The 17,776-nt window shown below is 41.4% G+C and overlaps 1 protein-coding gene across 2 annotated transcripts in view; it reads right to left on the reverse strand.

The window, feature by feature from the left end:
* The window catches only part of atxn1a (ataxin 1a), a 93,077-nt gene that overhangs the window by 52,148 nt on the left and 23,153 nt on the right, over window positions 1–17,776 (reverse strand). For both annotated transcript variants that reach the window (XM_006787870.3, XM_035906570.2), the window contains exon 2: window positions 14,331–14,517. The gene's annotated coding sequence lies outside the window, so the exon portion shown is untranslated. The remainder of the gene's footprint in view (window positions 1–14,330; window positions 14,518–17,776) is intronic.

Raw genomic sequence — 17,776 nt, forward strand, 5'->3', positions numbered from 1 at the left:
ACAATGCAGTGGTTGCTAACATGAATCTTCTGAGCAACAAAGGCTTCAGGAAAACGGTCAAAATCTGTGCTGTATGCAAAACGTTGCAGGGGAATAAAAGAGGGACCTCAGAGCTGTAGAATACTCTGCTGTGAGTTTTACTCACATCCATCATGCAGGTATAACAAATGGTGTGAAAGACTTTATATCATTTGTCTGCAACGATTCATTTATAAAATTTAATTAGCACAACGTAAAAATGAAAGCAACGCCTTGCTGATTGAGTTTTATCTCAAGTTTTGGAACTTCTTTTTTCTTCTTATCAAACGTGTGAAGCGACCTGCTGTGGCGACCCCTCGTGAATAAATGAGCGGCCAAAAGTAGCTGTTCTTCTTTAAAGAGCTGCGATCAAACAATGTGAATGAGGAGTGCCAATTTAAATTTGGTGAAGAAGCAGCCACTAAAAAAAAGAATAATAAAAAATGAGTAATTGTGCAAATAACTGCTCAACAATACTGAACAGCCCCAGTGTATGCGTGTAAATGGATTTTGTCGTAGGCCGTCCTACTGTGGCTCTGTGTGCGTGCAATTGCAGAGCAGGGTGGAGCTGTATAATAAAAATGCTAGTGAGAGAGTTGGGACGAAGAACGGCAGTAAATAATGACTGTCTCAATGCACAGGAGATTTCTGACACTGTAATAGCGGGCTGTAATATGGGCCAAATCTGTCCCCAAGGACAACATCGGATTAACCAACATCCCTCCAACCACACAAGTGCACACACACACACACAAACAGAACTACTGCTTCACAAATCAATCTGATCCTCCCTCCTGCTTATTTAATAGAAGAGAACCGAAGAGAGGGACTGAAAAAAAAGAAGGAAGGACAGCGGAACATAGGAGTGTACGTGAGAAAAAGGAACGCAGAGCTATAAAAGATCTAAAGAAGGAAAGGGGAGAGAGAGATGGGGAAGGAAGAAAAGAGGACAAGTGTTTCAATAATTCACAAACTCCTGCTTCATTTAGAATAAAATCTGTGCCTAAACTGGACCCGTGTGTCCTCCACACATGACACGTCATCTGCAGCAGCCTCGCCTTGCATGCACAGTATGTGTTGTGCATGTGTGTCTGAGCCTGCAAAACGATGTATAAACATGGTGCTATTTTGTGAACATGAGCGTCTGAGTGGAGTTTTGCTGGCTAGCAGACACGGATTTCTATTAAAGGAGTAATGTAGGTTCATTAGCAGAGCTGCTGCAGTGAGAGGGAAGAACAGGAAGGGCTTAGCAACAGACAGCATTATATTTGTACACTATATAACACTTTTTTTTAATAACGATTCCCTTGCATTTGTGTGAGCGTATGTACTCTCCCCTTTCCTAGCGTATTGTGCAGACAACTAATCTGAGCAAGTAATCTTATTCAGCAATAACACTAAGCAGTCTGAAGCCACTACATGTCTTACACCTCCATTTTTCTAATAGCCAGCAGGGGGCAACTCCCCTTGTAGGAACAAAAGTTTGGTTATATAGGAAAAATAACTTTATTGCTTATGTGATTTATAACTTCAGCAAACATTTCCCAGATGAGTTTATAGTGTCATTGCTATTGCTAGTTTTCAGTTTGCAAATAATTGCCCCAAAGCAGAGTTACATGAACCAGTTGGTGGCGAAGGACAGCATCCTAAGATATACTAAACTGGCAGCTCAGGAGCGGCTAATCAAAACGCTCCATGCTGGCACGTAGGAGACTGCTGGTGGTTAGTGTGCAAAAGTAGAGGAAAAAATGTGCTCCTGATGGACTGTGAATCATTACTCAGAGTTTGTGTTTGCATGCTTTTTTTTGTCAGGCATGTGTGCGTGCAGCTAACCACTGAGTAAGTCCAGGAACTGTTGTTAAGTTACCTCATTGTTTATAGTGCGTTTGTTACAAGGTAACCTTGTCTAACTTTGCTGCTTGTCTGTGATTGCTGGTTTATATAATGGTGTCATCAGATGGTTTAATTACGGCTTATAACCTTGTAAATATTAGAGCTATTTATCAGTGAGATCTCATTAGCGCTCCTGTGTACTAATTTCATAGCTATGGTTTAATTCATTTCATTTCATATCCTTATGCTTGCTTGTGTTGGGCATCAAGTTTAAACATTTAGCTGGTAACATGTTACATTGTATATGACAGCCTGAATTTATTATGCCATTTATTTCCTGTATGAACTATACACAGCCAGACAAGACTAGAGGTGTAATTTACTCTAAATTTCAATAAACATTTGCGAGGCCTCCCTGGTGACAACATTTATTAATCAACTGGCAGAATTACACTCTCAGTAAATCCATTACAGCTTAGACTGTGCTTTAGGGCGTGGTTATCCTGTGAGTGTGCAGTGCCCTTCTGTGTCTCTAAAAATAAAAATGGCGATGCGGACAAACCAATGGGTTATGCAACAGTGAGTACCTCCATCTTTAATATACAGTCGGTGCTGGGATGACATAAATACATTATATTGAGTTTTTTATCTTTTTAAATGCCTGGTAAAGACGAACAATTACTTTTAAAAGCCACAAGTGCATTTAGCTTTTGACGACACACATTGCATCAAATATTGTTTTAATTTGAAGTGTTTTCTCTTAACAACCCTTTGCAGAATGTCAGTGAGAGCTATAGTATCAGTTTTTTGCTATTTAGATATTTCTTTTGTGATACATATATTTGGGGGTTTTCACTTGTAATCATAACCTTCACCCTTCAGTTCACCGTACTATTGCCAACTTGATTAAGCTACAATAGCTATCATAGCTATTTAGTGGCTTCTAGCTAGTGAAAAATCTTTGGAGCACACTAGATACAGGAGGGTATTATTAAATGTTTAATGTGGTTCACTACTGAATCTCAAGAGCCGAAAAGTGGTATTTGTTACAGCCTTTAAGTTAGCCAAGAGCTAAAAACAAAAGAACTGTAATTTATTTGGGTTTTTAAGTGTGTAGCAATAGAAGCTATGTTTATAACAAAAGACAAAGTGTTCACTGTGTGTGTGAGTATCTGAGCATGTGTACATTTTGTAGGCGCTTGATCTGTCCTGCATGCTTGGTCATGCACTTATACGTAATGGGATTTTTTTTTTTTTTTTTTTTGCATGCTCAGTTTCACCCTAAACACCTTCCAGGAACTCAGCCGTTTCAATCTAAAGTGCAACAAAGACACTAAAGTGGGAGGGAAATAAATGTAGTTCCCTAGAAGTGATTACTCAAAATGTCAACCTGCTGAGGATAACAAGCAGAAAAGTCTTACTCCTTACTGGGAAAAAATTTCATCACACTCTTTCAGATAATCTGGCAGCTGATCACACAGACCACATGGAGATACACTAGCCTTCTTGCTCTTTGTCACGTATGTGCGTGTATATGTTTGAGTGTGTGTGTGTGTGTGTGTGTGTGTGTGTGTGTGTGTGTGTGTGTGTGTGTGTGTGTAGGAATTTGTAATGATTTAGGTCTCTGAGTGTCATTCTGCTCATGTTGTTCACGGCGACCTGCACCAGCAGGCACTGCGCTTATGTAATCCTTACTGTCAATCCCATTCACACACACCTCCGCAGACACACATGTCCTGCACACACACACACACACACACACACGCACACACACTACTGTCTTCCAACAGAGCTGAGGTTATTCTCCAGTTGTGGTGAGAGAGCCCTGCAATGGTATCGTCAGCACAACCAAGAAGGAAGCAATTTCTCCCTAGAAGGTAAGAAATTAACTGCTGTAAATAATATTTCAAGTCTGATGCCTGCTGTGCTCTCATCACCACTTATACTAACAGTTAAATTATTTTAGCAATCCCAATAATCTACAGAAGGCTATGCAGAACAGAACTGTGCTTCATCCCCCCACCCCAGTTTCCACATATTTTTGAATATGACAGTATGACAGTTCACTTTATGTTCATGTTGCTTCCCACACACTAATCAGCATAACCTACAGTTATGTACAGTGGCAGCCTGAAGGCTTCATGCTGATGTGTGATGTGGACTTCCATGTTTTTATTCCAAGGCCGGATGAAGTCCCTGAATGGATTCATAATAAATTTGGGGGGTTTCAACATAACCAACAGATTTTATTTACAGGAGAAATTCTGATGATATGTAAAGGACCTTAAATACTTTTTATACATTAAGAAGCCAACTAATTTTACACAATAATAAAATAAAAGGCAAAGATCATATGATGATGAAGTGGTTAGCCCCACAGCAAGAAGGTCCTTCCTCAGGCAATCCACACATACATAACTGGTGATTCTAAACCGTCCATAAGCACAAACAATTGTCACATGAGTAGGTGGCATGATCTCTTTGAGTGATGCAGAGAAAGTATGTTGAGAATTTTCTAGGTCTGAAAAGTCCCAGGAGGAGGTGACTCGGCCGGTTGATTATAAAGACATCTTAAAGAAAACGTCCTTACATCTCATGTCATTTATGACCCCAGGAAACATTTTCCTAAGGGGTGTAAATGATGGTCTCATTTAGAATATAACAGACAATTAAGCATGGATATGCATGGCTACCTACAAGAAGATATTATGTAAAAGATTCAGAATATCTCTAATGATGAGAGTAATTTATCTTCTCTTCCCATATCCAAAAAAAGAAAGTAGCAAACTGTTTTTATCTGATGGTAAATGAATGATCTTTTTGATTGGCTATATTATATTATAGCGCTGCGATGGACTGGTAACCTGTACCCCGCCTCTCACTCTGTGACAGCTGAGTGACCCTGCAACCCTGAATTGAAAAAGATTGCAAGGATATTTATAAAAAGGACATTCTTGGGGGGGAACAAAACTTTAAATTAAACAATCAGAGACCCACAAAAAGATCCAAACTGAATGACAGTAGTTTTTTTTTCTAGGGGTGCAAAGTCTGAGCATGTCTCAGGTGGCTGTGTTGAATAATGTCTGCTGGCTATCACCCTCCACTGTTCCATTAAAATTCCTCAGCCAAGGCCTATCTGCCATTGTTATACAATTCAGGAAACCACAGGGCCCTGAGTTCACTACATCCCCCCCCCCAAGTGAAGGAAAACCAGTTTAGCTCAATGGGCTATTAGCCTCCACCTCTCCACACATAAAAGGATGGAGTACAGCGGCATAACTGTGGAGTATTAGGGATATTGGTAAGTGGCAATCCATCAGCCCTGCCACACACACTGTACACACTATTTCATGAAGGCTTGGTATAAACAGCACTCTTGAGAACAAGAATAATGGTGATTTTTTTTCCTCTCAAATACAGTCAGTAGGATTCCCACAGGAAAACATTTGTTTTCAAGAAAATATTTTGGTTTCCTGTGCTCTTCCTGTGTGCTCAAAAGATTTTTTAGAAAAGGTAAGTCAGCTCACCTGAAGAACTAGATTGATCCCGTTACTAGTGCAGAGGTTAGGAATGGATATTATATAGCAGCATTAAAATAAAAGCACAACCAAAGAGAGACAAGGTGAAGAAAGGGAGACAAAGTCAACAACGAGAGAAGCTGAAAGGGAAGTCAGGACACTTGGAAAGATGAAAGGGAGAAAAATGATGGGAAAGTTGACAAGGAGGTAAAAGGAAAAAAAGGAGGCGATAACAAAGGGAACAAGACTCAGAGGTGCAGTAACAGAGAGACAGTGAGGTATGTGGGGGGGATAGTGAGTGGGAGAGTGTGGGTGGCGACAAAGATGGCACTTTATCATACAGCCTTGTTGTAAAAGCAATAAACTCTCTATAGGTCTCAGCATAAAGACTTCCCAGGCACCACAAAGGCCATGCTCATTCATCTCACTAAAAGCTGAAGTTGCTGAATTGAGCTCAGCTCCTCCTGGAGAGAAGTGTTTGTCATTGTGAACTTCTGACCATTTCAGAACATCCAGGCATAAAAACAGATAAGAAGTGTGCCTGCATGTTTTCAGTTGCCTTTGAACTTATTCAGTTCGCCTGCATTTTGTCCCGCTGAATGCCAAACTATAAGTTTGGTTTTGGGGTTGAACTGTGCTAGCTATTAGCAGTGGCTGGAACTATTTTGTACTTTATTTGATTCCTTTTTCTTTGCTGCTTGAATGCGATCTTGCAGACACACAAAAAAGTGCATCAAAACATCACACAGGCAACAGGAAATTAATCGTACAGATGGCATTTGTTCCAAGAAAGTACAGACCTACCGTGACTGACAGGGAAACCTGTCAATTATCTAATTTGCATGACTTCTGATTCCTTTCTGCAGGTAATTATCATCCTATGATGTGATCACTCTTGCCAGTTTGCCACCCACCTGTGCCTTCCCTTTTTCCCTCGTCGCTCCTCTCGATTCTCTCCATCTCTCACAGCACACTTATACAGGAGGTATGATTGCATTAAGCTGCAGAGAGAAGAGAGCGAGAGGGCATCCCATGGGCTACACTAATGTACAGAACAGAATGTACAGAGCAGCAGCTGTGAAGGAGAGCAAGAGAGAGGTTGGAGTGGGAGGGGGTGGGCGTCCATTACTATAATCATTTTACTTCACTTGAAAAGGTGGCTCTTAAAGCAGGTTCTGTGGAGGAGACAAGAATGGGAGAATACGTGGAGAGAGGCGAAGAGAGATGAGCGGCTCTTATGGCTGTTAGTAAATCTAAAGCACAACTTCATTTTTCAACTTTTATTGCTTTCTCGCACGAGCACCCAGAGCATCCGCACAATAACCAAAGACATTTCAGCGGTATATTAGCGTCCCGGTAGTGCGTTTGTAATATCCTTGAGGTGTCCTGAGACGTGCATTCTAGATGATAGCAATTAACGAGACGAGTCAGGGCTCGACAGCAATCACCGCTTTTAAAATTATTCATGTTTCGGGTTAAAACACACAAACCATAAATCAAACGTACCAATTCACATCCGATGCAGTTTGTTTCACCCTGCTATGAATACAATAAAGCCAAAACCCTAACGCCGCACAAAAGTAATATGTTGCTCCATGCAAACAATGAGGGATATCTTTCAAAGCAGGCGCGGAAGACAGGGAATGCCCTGAAGGAATAACATCTAATGCAATCAGATTGCTCTGGCCAATTAGTCAGACTAGCCTAGCCAGAGATGATGTCAACCGTCATTACTCACTGCTTAATGCTATAAAGCAGAAGGGAATCAAGAGAAAACAAAGAAAAGAGCAACAAAAGTGGGTTTAAGCTGAGAAGAGCCCACTTAATCACACCAAACAGAGACTAGTACACTTATGTGAATAATGGCACCCACGCTGAATAAAAATCTCTCTCACACACAGTTCATCCACCCTTACATACACATTTAAGAGTAAATGTTTAGATATATTAAGCCATGCTCACAATGACACAGTACACAGCAAAGATGAAGATGCAGGCATCCACCCTCAGCACGTTGAATGTTCCAGCATGCGTATGGCTCATTAGTAATGACCTACAGCGCCATGTTTTTCCACACCGATTACAGTCAATACCCCACAGCTCCAAATGACATTTTCACATTTCACTTTCATGTACAGTCAGGATGTTATAGGGTGATCTCGCTCAAATACACTGTCGTACTGTACAGCAGGGTTTCTGCCAGTGTATTACAAGCCCAGCGGCCCACTGGATCCGAGTTGACCCCGAATAGGCCCAAGCGTCAGGATTTTTTTCTTTTCCCCACATGCATTCCTCAGATGCTTTCCGGAGGTACAACCAAACCAAATAAAACTGGATCATTTATCTCAGTAGATTATGGTTCCTGTTAGCCATTTATACACATAAAAAAAATGCTGGCAGTAGCTGCTATAACTATAAAGTATTTTAACCTAATAGCACCCACCCATTTTAGTTAAATACATATCTTGATACCATTTAAATAGCATGTAACCCATTCTTCTGGCAGCTGCAGGTGAAAGTATAATACAATACTGTGTAAAGGTCTTTGAGGTTTAGCGATTCAGTGTACAATTGTGAAAGCTTGAAAGTCAATATTTGGTGTGACGACCTTTATTCTTAAACACAGCCTGAACTCTATTAGGCAGCTTTCTCGTCATTTCTCCAAGCATTCTTTAGGAATAGTTTCCAGTTTTCTTGAAGGACATTCACAGATGTTGGATGTTTCTCCCTTTTGTTCTGTTCTCTGTCACCATGATCACACACTGCTTCGATAATGTCGAGGTCCGGGCTCCGGGGAGGCCAATCCATGACTGATAGTGCTCCATTGTGTGTTTTTCTATCCAACTATGCTTTTACTGCATTGGCAGTGTAGAGTGGATTAAAATTTGACCGTACTTCAATTCAATTCTATTCAATTCAATTGTATTTATATAGCGCCAAATCACAACAAAAGTCGCCTCAAGGCGTTTTATATTGTACAGTAGATACAGAGAAAAACCCAACAATCATATGACCCCCTATGAGCAAGCACTTTGGCGACAGTGGGAAGGAAAAACTCCCTTTTAACAGGAAGAAACCTCCGGCAGAACCAGGCTCAAGGAGGGGCGGGGCCATCTGCTGCGGTTGGGGTCTGCGTTTACAGTTTGACCAGCAGCAGCACTGGCTGAAATCCAGCCCCAAACCATGACAGAGCCTTCACCGTGTTTTACAGACAGCTGTAGACGCTCCCTACACATTTACAACATTTTGAAACAAAATTTTCAAATTTATATCAGTCACTCCATCCAGCCTGTTGCCACTGATTTTCGGTTCAGTGTAACTGGGAATACATCCAAGGCCTTCTACTTCTATTGAAGCTTCAGTGAACGGTGGATGGATCAACTGAGGGGCTAGTGAAATGAGTGTGTCAGAAAAAAATGTAGCAAAGGCTGATTTTCGACTCTAAAATGGTCCAGAACAAGGACTGAGCTGAAATTCATGAAATTAGTGAAAATGCAGCGAAGAAAAACAGGCCTTCAGAGACATATTGTTCAAGAAAGTCTGACTCCTTGGAGGTGAAATATAAAGAAATGAGGGCCGGCTCAATACTTTTACACAACCTCAGTATGTAAAAAAGAGACAAACAAAATAAACATGCACATAAACATCCATAAAAATAGGTAATTATACTGACCTCATTAACTAATAGGTGGATTGATTATTAAGTCAGACTTCAACATCTTTACAGCTACTGTATAAAAACAAGCAAGTTCTAGGGGGTAAAGTAAGAATCAGACAAAGCTGCATTTCTCAAATGATCTGAAATGTACGTACAAACGTTTCTTTACCAAATTTTGAGGCTTTTTACTTGGAAAAGAACAGACTTGGATGAAAAATTCAAATAAGTTTTGTTCCTTTTTCTTTGCTCTCTTGCGTATACAAATCAGGTCGCTCCTCCAATTGTGAATGTCTCTCTTTATATCGATTCATTCACACACACTTCACTTCTTTTTTCTGCCTCCTCTGCTCTCTACCTTTATCCTCTCTTCTCAGTAATTCAGTCTGGATGAACTCAACAACACTGAGCAAGGTAATTAACTAACTGTTTAGTGTGCAGAGGCAGTTCAAGTGTGTGTGTGTGCGTCAGTGTTTTTGTGGAGAGCGGCGGCATGACGAGCAAAGACAGCGAGACAAAAGACATATAAAGCAGAAAGAGCAGAAGTACAGAGAAAGATATGATCTTACTTATCAGCTAATTGTTCTATCAACATCAAAAGGGATGCAAAGATACCACCATAATATCTGGTCACTCTAAAAACTCTACCTTAATTTCCCGCTGTCCCTCTTCTCGTTTGCTCTCTGTCACTATAATTCGTGACAGCTGTTGTTGCAGTTGGCACTCTCAGGTGTGTGTGTGTGTGTCTGTGTGTGTTTCCCGTGCTCTCCAAACCCAATTCAATTCTACTATGAGAGTCGGGCCCAGATCAAATAAAGCAGAGCGTAGCGATTACAAGAAAACAGAGAAGGGGAAATCCATCCTCCCTCTCACGCACACACAAACACACACATAGAAGGGATGACTTCTCTATATACTTGTGTACATACTCATGGCAGCACTGTGCCCCAGATCTACTAGATTTCTTACTTTAGAGGAGTTGATGTTAATTACATTCTCGTATTGTACAAGTGACACGTAATTGGCAATAAACTTTTTAGCCTGTGACCAACAAAAGGGACTGGGTCGGCTTATTTTATATATTGAGCATTTGTTCAAGGACTCACAGCCCCTGGCATTGCTGGATATCCAGAGGCTCCTGTGAAACTGTATTACAGAAAGCATCACTGGGTTAATTAGTCATTTGACATCTCCGAGATTACTGTGAGCTGTTGCTGTAGGCAGCATTGAGTTTAACCGTGAACAAGAGTGAGAGTGGGTAGGAGTAATTCCAGTCTCAAATAAAAAAATTAATCAATCTGTAAAAAATTGATTGAATCCACATAAAGCTGTCAGACTTCCCCCTGCAAGACATAAATAAGTTTAACCCTTCCATGCAATAATTTAATGAAAGCCAAGCGCATTTTGCAAACAGGCCCCGAAAACAAAATGAATGAGCAGATCAATATGATGCACACCATTGTTTTTCTTGTGACATTACCAATAAGTTTGATGTGTCACATGGCCCTCTTCCTATGGAAAAAACTAAAGTTGTATCCAAGATGGCCGACTTCTAAATGGCCACCATGGTCACCACCCATCTGGAGGACCAAGACAACCTACAAACTTCCAACTGAGCGTCACTATGGGGACAAAAGGTAATTTAAGTGACTTTGCACGTGGCGTGGTAAAAGATGGGCTGATATGAGTTTTTCAGAAACTGCCAGTCAGCTGGGATTTTCCCCATACAGCCATCTCTGGAGTTCACAGAGAACGGTCTAAAAAATGCCTTCCTAATGCCAGAGGTCAGAAGAGAATAACCAGACTGCTTCATGCTGAATGGAAGGCAACAGTAACTCAAATAACGCTCTAGACATGCAGAAGAGAATCTCTGAAAGCACCTTGAAGTGGATGGGCTACAGCAGTCCCATTTATGTGAGTTGAGAACAGGAAACTGAGGCTACGATTTACAAAGGCTCATCAAAATGATAAACAGAAGACTGCAAAAAAGTTGTCTGGTCTGATGAGTTTCGATTTCTGTTCCAAGATTCAGATATTAAGGTCGGAATTCAGGCACCGATGTCTGGCTTCCTCCCACAGTGCAAAGACGTGAGAATGTGTGTGTGAATGGACGTCTGTCTCGGTGTTAGCCCTGCGGCAGACTGGCGACCTGTCCAGGGTGTGCCTCGCCTCCCACTCTATGGTAGCTTTGTAAGGTAGCAATGTATCCATCTCCTGATGACTACTTCCTGCAGGATACCATGTTACGAAGCTCAGATCATCCCAAACTGTTTTTTGAACATGACAGTGAGTTCACTGCACTCTAACATCCTCCACCGTTACCAGATCTCAATCGGGTGGAACATGGAACAACGGGAGATTTGCGTCATGGATGTGCAGCCGACAAATCTGCAGCAACTGTGTGACCCTATAAAATCTCTGAGGAACGTTTCCAGCACTTTGTTAAATGTATGTTATAAAGGATTAAAGCAGTTCTAAATGCAAAACAGGGTCCAACCCAGTAATAGCAAGGCGTACCTAATGAAGTGACAGGTGAGGTGTACATGTCACTTGTCAGCTGGGTACCTCTTTGTTAGCTGTGTTGTAACATAAGCTTATTCTCCTCTTAGACTCACATGATACAACATAAGCCACGTGTCAAATGTTTTCACATAAATTTTAGTTGATTTATGTCATGCGTTCTCATTCTGATTCTACATCTTTAGCTTCTTTATAGCTGGCAGTCTCTATATGGTACACCGACAGCCACGGCGACTTGCCGCCCAGTGTCATTGTTTGAGCTTTTAGGCTGTCACCCCTCCATCTGCTCATTTCTGAGACTTTGTGTTCAGAGAAAGGCAACTGTCAACAGTGAATTTACAATGGAGAGAGAGAGAGCAGAAAGCAGCGGGGAGTGAAATGTGTAATTTCCAGTCAGCGAGAATGACGGCTGAAGAAAGAGGAAGAGAAGAGGACATGGGGAGCAGGGAGCGACTGAATTTTAGAGAAAAGAAATATCCAAAAAGGCTACTTTATGTTCACTTTTTTTTCCCCAATTATCAACCTTGTTTCTTCTTTATCTTACCTTTTGATTTATTATCCTTACACTCCTCCCACCCCATCCACAAAACTAGTCCTCTATAAATTGGTACAATGTTAATTTAATAAGCTAATTAGTCTGTACTTCAAAACATATTTGTAGAGGTATGAAGCAAGTCCCTGAAGTAGCTCACAGCAAAAATAAAATGATGCTGTTGGTGAGTCGAGTATAACCGTACGCTGAGGGGCGATAAACAAAAACTTATTTTGCAGCAGCCGGCGGCACGCTGCAACTGGGACGAGAACCAAAAATCATGTTTGGGTTTTATGATATATTTTTTTAAATAACTGGTACAAAAAAATCCTAGCTTTCTATACTGTCTGTGTCTACAACTATCCCATAACAACAACAGCCCCTCTCACAGAGCAGGCAGAATGAGCAGCAGGAGAAAGCGGTGACGGTATTGGTCACAGAAGAGTTTAGGACAGGGAGAGGAGAGAGAGGAAGACAGTAAAAGATGTTCAGTGAGACAAAAAGCAGGGATTGGCTTTCTCGCTCTTTCCCTCAGTAAGCCCTTCTATTCATCCTGCTATCCCTCATAGGAGAGAATGGAGCTTCAACATGCAGCTGGCGAGACGGCGATAAAGGGCTGGCAGAGAAGCTTCAATACAAGCGGCCGAGGATACAGTAAGAGGGAAAAGAGCGGAAAGCTTCTTCAGCTAGAGGATGGGTAGTGAAACTGAGAGAGAGAGAGAAAGGCAATATTGATGGGAGAAGGAGTTGAGGGACGTCACAATGGGCCATTGAAAGTGAAGAGTGAAAACGAGAAAATCAAAAGTCAAAAAGCATGAAGGAGGGCGGCGAGAAGGACAGGAGCTCAGTTCCATTCAAAGAAGTTTATCCTCTGAGTCACAGAAACGCACATACACCCAAAGCACACCTAAGTACCTCAGATCTTAGGAAAACTGCTATTAAAAGAAGAAAAGAAAAAGGACAGGCCCGATCCATCTGCTCTCATACCTGCAGCTCGACTCGTTTGGTTCAGACTCACGTAGGTTGCACAGTGAACCAACAACATATAACTGATTCTTGATATACTCGGAGAAGAGATGTGTCAGTGTACCATGACCGCACCCCTCTGAACTGGAGTAAAGCCTGCTACGTGTGGTCATGTCGGAGAATAGTTTGGCTCATGCAGCTAGCTCGCCTAGCACAGGCTCTCGGATCGTTTGTTGGTTTTTGCCCCGTTCACAGTGACATAAATCACGCAGTGCAAGGTCTCTAGCGTGGGTTTTCAAGAACACACTAAGTGTTGAAAACTACAACACAACAAAACCTGTACTAGAACTACATTTCATATTGTAATATTACTTTTCCTGCTTATAACTGCATGTATGAGATGTCACTGGACTTACTGCCAGGGAGAATGACTGGCTCTAATCCATAATATCATAAACCCAGCACATGCTTGTTGATGTTTGAGGCGCTGTACGATTGTTTTTTGTTTTTTTGTACTGTACTCATACACTATTTAAAATGTTATCTATAATAAGCAATACGGGGGAAGTAATTAAATTGTCCTACATAGTCCAAGTGTTGCTGGAGCTTCAACTTCCTCATATAGTAATCTCATGAAGCAAAAGTTACTGTGGTTACTGTAGTTACTGTGTGGTGACTGTGTTTAACTGGTCAATAATCACAATCCTTCATGCTATAAACCATAAGCGATGCTTATATGTTACCGTGCATGGTTCCATGGTTACCGCTGATCTGGCATAAAAATACATGCCTCCTCTACAAACAATCCCTCGACAGCTTGAATACAGCAGATGGATTTAACCCATTAAAACTTAACGCATGTATATCCATAGACTGTGCGGGCACCACAGGTCTTACTGGATTTTAATAGCAGCTTAGCTTGTGTATTCATAACGGTTATCATAACAGATCAACTGGACCAGAATCTGCCTGATAATAAAGCGCAGACATACATGTTAAAAGTCTTTTTAATTCAATCCAATTTATTCAATTCAATTCTATTTATATGGTGCCCAATCACAACAACATGCCCTTTATATTGTAAGGTAAGAAAAAAAAATACAAATACAGAGAAAATTCACAACAATCAGAAAACCCATATGAAGAAGCATTTGGAGCGACAGTGGGAAGGAAAAACTCCCTTTTCACAGGAAGAAAGCTCAGTGAGGGACAGCCATCTGCTGTGACTGGGTAGGTGTGAGGGGAAGGAGACAACTGACTCCCTGACTCCATCCTCTTTGAATCCTACCTGAGAATAGGAGGCAGAGCTACTTTGGCCGAGTAGGTGGAGCCTTCTGCTCAGCTGAGAGCTGACAACGGATTGCAGTCGTAGTTCCTGATGTGAAGCCTTGATCTCTCCACCAGCAGAAAGGAAGGAAGAAGAAGTGTGCGCCGTCTATTCACGTCTGTATGTCGGCAGTTGTGGTCACAATTCCCTGCAGATAAACAGAGACAGAGAGGCTTTTATTTCTCTCTTCAATATTACATCCTCTGAGATTATTTAGGTCTGGGTTATTGCTTACTTTAGCTCAATTATCATAGCATAATAACCACATCCAGTGCTCTGCAAGTACAACAATCAGCTTAATCATTCAGTATTCTTTTCCTCTTAATTATTTCAGTTTTGTGCAGAAACACTGCTACTCTTCGAACATTAAGCTCTCATAGAGAAGCAATATCCATTAAATTGTAATATTGTAGCCTTAGTAGCCCCCCCTGTTCACGAGGGGCAGCCATTCAGAAGAAAGTTAGCTTGGAGGGAGGGTGTCCTTCAAGCGAGAGCAGCTCAAACATTTTGTTGCAGACAGTGGATGAACTTGAGTCAAAGCAAGTCTCATACAGTCCAGGAATAAAAATATGAAGCAGGAAAAGAGCAAAACAGGTCGACGTTAACAATGAGCTTGATAGCGAAGCAATCTTCGTTCATAAAACTTCATGAAATAACAAAGAGAAACTACATAAATAACTATTAGTGAGGTGCAGGGTGATGCTGCTATTACAAGAAAACTCCACTTGCCTTCTGTGTTAAGAAATGGTTTTGCCAATTTGAAGAGGAAAATTGTAGATATGTTGTTGTTTATGACAGAGTAATTGCTACCACTGCCTTTCTTGACAAAGCTGACACACACACACACACACACACACACACACACACACACACAATGCCTGTAGTACTTGCTAAATCCCAGTCCTTATTTAAATAGAAGTCTTTAAACCATGTGCATTTGTAAATGTCTGCACTTGTGATTCTTCCTCTGCTTTTCCCTTTTTCTGTTGTGCTCTCTCCCTCTCTGAAGACTATTCAGAACAAACACCCATGCTATTTATACACTGACGCCAAATCAGCATGGTAACCACGCTTTGTTTACCCACATGAGACACACGGTTTGAGGCTCGTGTCCTCTTTTTTTTACCTCTCTAAACAAAAATCATAACTACTTAGTTCTTGCGCATTAACTTAGCTCAGTTTCCAGTAAGGACAGTGTTTCTCTTTCTCTGACCAAATGTCTCTAGTAAACTGAGAGCAGACCCTCATAATGAAGGTAGTATTTCTGTGAAAACCACATCTCATAGCCTGGAAATGTTAAACAATTTTACGCTACAATTCATTTTCTCAGAAAGCTCTGATCGAGAGTCGCTATGTCTAAAGCAATACCGAAAGAATCGCACTTCTGCTTTCCTACTCTGCATGCATACCATTCAGGGAAATAAGTTCCATTTTCAAGCTCCCTGCATCAAACGCTCAGGCAACCAATACACTTGCTTTTGCATCTTCTGTGCAAAGCACTTAATTCCCAACTACTGTAGTGGCACTCCACCATAACCTAAAGCAGGGCGCTGTTGCATCATTTATCGCCCAGGTGTGAATCCAACTTTATGGCTTTGTTGCAGGATGTTCATTAAAAAGAAGTGAGTTAATGTTCCCCGGGCAAATAAAATGTGGTACAGTGCCTAATTTGATGCACAAGCACATAGAGAAACACTTAGTGCTCCCATCCAGTGTGCTCCCTTATTTTAAGTAACCCCCGAGGCTGTTACCACAGTGACAAAGACATGTCCCAAGGTCACAGGGCCGAGTCGCACGTTAACTTGAACCCCGAAACAACACATTGACTCAGCAACACAAAATCAGGTCAGCCGATCATGTGACAACCAAGAGTACCCCCGACCCCGGGGACAGAAAGTGATACTAAAGCATGCATGTTTTTGTTTGCACTAACTTAACACAAAATTCAAGCACATACACACAAGCACCCAGGCATATGAAAGAAGCAAAACACATGGTGTGTACATCCAGCTCGTAGAGTCACGTATACACACAGAAAGCCACACAGCCGTGGGAAAAGGTACACAAAAAACAGCAACAGCATACACAGAGGCCAGGACAACAACTTTACCAAAGATGACTTTATGTGAGGGTCTTTCAAAGAGGAAATACGTGCTTATTAGTGATTGAAATGCACAAATCATGAGCTCATCATCTGCCTCAGAGCCCCAGATTTAGGGCTGTCATGCTCTTCGCACCCATAAGCACTTCCTATAGATGAATAAAGTCACCTTTATCCCCAGTTAAAGCAGACAAAGCCTTGAAAGTGGTTATTTTCAACAACTGCACATGCATTGTAATAAAGTATGAAGCTATTAACATATATGGTTGGACATCAGCTGTGCAAGTCCTTTTCCCAGTATTGGATGTTGTAAAAAATACTATGAGAAGAAAGAGTGACACATACATGTAGACATGAAAAGTATGGCAGTACTAGTCTGCCTACAATACAAAAATCGGATTCAAAGCTTAATTAGCAGAGCAAACATACAGAACACATCCTCAGAAAATGGTCTCAAAACATGTCCATGTCTATTGTTGCCCATGTCAACAATCCAAAATAAACAGACATTTTTTGCCATTAATTTACATCTTTCAGTCCCGTTTTTTTTTTTTTTTTTAATATCAGGATATAGGGATGTTTAAATGTCTCCATTCACTAAATCATCAAATGTTCCTCTTTGTTCAATGTGGGGGGGTTTCACTTGGATTCACCTTGCCTGTGTGCTTCTTGGAAATGGGGGGTGTTCTAAATATTGTGAAAAGTTTACACATAAGCACAGGTTTGTAAATGCTCACACTTACGACTGCAAGATTTTCCTCTGACTCAGCAGCCTCGGATTCAGTTCTCCATCTGTTGCAAAGGGCACTCAATAATACTGGCAGCCCCAATGTGTGTGTCTGTGCCTTTGTGTGTGTCTCCATGTGCACCTGTGAAACTGTGCACTGCCCCTTTCAGCCTGTTTTTTTATTGGTCTCCTGCCTGGCGTCCCTCTGTCACACAGAGACTGTGCGCGTACGTGTGACAGGGACAAATTTTAGTGATATCTTTGCGAGCACCGATATGAGCTTCAACCTGAGCACCAGGTTAAAAGAAGCAGCGGGTTAAAGACCCGGTGTGTCCGAACCACGTGCGTTGGACATTTGCCTTTTTGCGTGTACCTCGGTCGGGTAATGTTTAGAAAAGTTCAGCACTGTGGTGCATATCTGAGAACAGCTCAAGGTTAAAGGTTCAGGTGACACGGTTTAGATTAGGACTGTGGGTTAAGGTCAGATTGTAATCTAGCTGTGATGGTTAAGGTCAGGATGAGAGGCATAATAAAAAAAGCAGTGCACTGTGCATTGATGAGTGCCCTCACAATGACACA

Source organism: Neolamprologus brichardi, chromosome 22, assembly GCF_056152115.1.
Source record: "Neolamprologus brichardi isolate AB-2024 chromosome 22, ASM5615211v1, whole genome shotgun sequence".
Classification (NCBI taxonomy): domain Eukaryota; kingdom Metazoa; phylum Chordata; class Actinopteri; order Cichliformes; family Cichlidae; genus Neolamprologus; species Neolamprologus brichardi.